Source organism: Alosa alosa, chromosome 22 (genome assembly GCF_017589495.1).
Source record: "Alosa alosa isolate M-15738 ecotype Scorff River chromosome 22, AALO_Geno_1.1, whole genome shotgun sequence".
Taxonomy (NCBI): Eukaryota; Metazoa; Chordata; class Actinopteri; order Clupeiformes; family Clupeidae; genus Alosa; species Alosa alosa.
In genome coordinates this window covers 22,938,521-22,941,020 of record NC_063210.1, presented here as the reverse complement: position 1 = coordinate 22,941,020, position 2,500 = coordinate 22,938,521, and the positions used below count along the sequence as shown (strand labels likewise).

Below are 2,500 nucleotides of genomic sequence, written 5' to 3'. Positions count from 1 at the left end.
ATTGAAATTCTTTAAAAATATCTCAAAAATATCACAAATATCTCTACAGTAGACCATCATCTGGTTAGCCCACAGACACAAACGATCCTCACACAATGAGCAGTGTGAGACCTTGCTCTGCGGGGCACGTCGTCACGGCAACAACAATGCCATTCATCCCAGATTCTGGGCATGCTACACACCAATACACCTCCTCTGTCTCCCAAAATACACATCAAAGACTCTCCCTTTCTGTCTCTCTCTCACACACACACACACACACACACACACACACACAGCTTGCCTCCGTGCTAGAGAAGTATTGGTTGTGAGTGGCACATTGTTGGCTGGGGGACTCCTCAGTGCTTGGTCTAACTGAGCCTGAATTGTGTGTGAGGTAAAGGCTGCCTGACAGCTGCACCATCTGTCATCCCACATCTGTTTGTGTGTGTGTGTGTGTGTGTGTGTCTTTGTGAGTCTTTGTGAGTCTTTGTGTGTGTTAATGTGTGAGCATGAGTGTACAGTATGTGTGTGTGAGTAGGTGTGTGAGCTGAAAACTGGGTTTATTTGAGGACCCGTATGCAGAGAACTATAAGATATAGCCTTTCTCTCTCTGTCTGTCTCTCTCACACACACACACACACACACACACACACACACACAAAGACACACACACACACACACACATTGGATTAAGATCTGGTGCTTGTGATCCAGTGTGTGTGTGTGTGTGTGTGTGTGGGTGTGTTGATCCTTCATATGCGAGACCTTGTGTGTGTAAGTCCATGGGTGTGTTTCTGTGTGTGCTTGTGTGTCTGTACATGTGTGTGTGAAAGACTTTCTGCAGATTGACCTAAGGTCAAGCAATGGGGAGTTTGTGACTGTGTGTGTGTGTGTGTGTGTGCGTGTGTGTGTGTGTGTGTGTGTGTGTGTGTGTGTGTGTGTGTGTGTGTCTGTGTGTGTTTCTGTGTGTGTGTGTGTGTCTGTGTGTGTGTCTGTGTCTGTGTGTGTGTGTGTGTGTTCTCTCTACTTCTCAGATAAGAGGGAGATTACGACCAATGAATGCATTGCTTACTGGATCAATACTCAGCTCTCTCCAGGCAATCTTAAAGCCAAATTATTCAGAGCAACAAGCAAACACACAAACAAACAAACACACAAACAAATAAACAAACGACCCAAAGGATCAACTAAAACATGCAGTTCATCACGGCACATCACAGTGCACTGATTCAGAAATGACATGGCAATGTCCAAAGACCATTGTTGACAATGCAATAACACTGTATATTTTAGCTTCAGTCAAATAGTTTGATTTATAATAAAAAATCAGGTAAAAAAAACTTTCTCTTCACAATTTTCATAAAGTATTCTTTCAAATCTACACACACGAGAGAAGGAGGACTAGCAAAAGAGAACTCTGGGAAGCACAGGCACCTTAGCAACAGAGTGAGGAGGAGAGAGCAGCCTGGATACTGTTTGTGTGTGTGTGTGTGAGGAGGTTCCTGGATACTATGTGCGTGTGTGTGAGGAGGTACCTGGATACTATGTGTGTGTGTGAGTGTGAGGAGGTACCTGGATACTATGTGTGTGTGTGAGGAGGTACCAGGATACTATGTGTGTGTGTGTGTGTGTGTGTGTGAGGAGGTTCCTGGATACTATGTGACCAGGCATGGCAAAACCAGGCTCAAGTCGCAGAGACGCAAGTCGCGAAAAACGACTTTGACGTTTTTTCAAAATTAGTTATTTTCGTTTTTTTTGCAGAATGTGCAAGTGGAAGTCCTAAAGAAGCAATTCCATGTTTCAGATAACAGCATTGGTTGCTTTAAAAGTGTATTTTTTTCTTTGAAAATGGTTAAGTTTCAGGAAGCAAACCAGTTGAATTGGGCGTGACTATTAGTGCTCTTTTGTTTTGTCGGCCAATCAGCTGTATGCTAGAAGTAACCTCATTGCTATTTCCCCTGGGGATCAATAAAGTATCTATCTATCTATCTCTATCTATCTATCTACTTACTGAACCAGTATGCTGTTTGTTTACAATTGGAATGGAGATGGACAAAGCACAGCGGATTGCAGATGACCTGAATCTGATGATGAAGGCGACTTCATTACATTGGAGTACATCCCTAATCTAGAGCTGACCTTAGCCGAAGATAATTACAACGAGGAAGAATCCTAGATCGTAACATATCAGATGCTATTTCCACAGTTACATTTGACGGGGATAAAGTTTGTGTGTAATGGATAATTACATAGGCTACTAGCCAAAACCCATTACAGATAGTTTCGGTGGGCAATTAATTTGAATAATGCTAGAATGTCTTGTTTTGACTGATGGCAGGGTGACTTGCATCGTGTGTGCATTCAAATGAACAGGGTTTGCAAACGTGATCTCATGTTTGTTTAGTTCGCGTTTTAGACTATTTTATCCATTGCTACTAGCTGGTTCTGTAACCCATTACAGATAGTTTCGATGGGTCATTAGCACTGCAGGCTGACATATCAGTGACCATTGACAGGG

General features: G+C 42.8%; 1 protein-coding gene across 1 annotated transcript in view; it reads right to left on the bottom strand.

The window, feature by feature from the left end:
• Positions 1-2,500, bottom strand: part of tanc2b (tetratricopeptide repeat, ankyrin repeat and coiled-coil containing 2b) — a 122,801-nt gene that overhangs the window by 50,986 nt on the left and 69,315 nt on the right.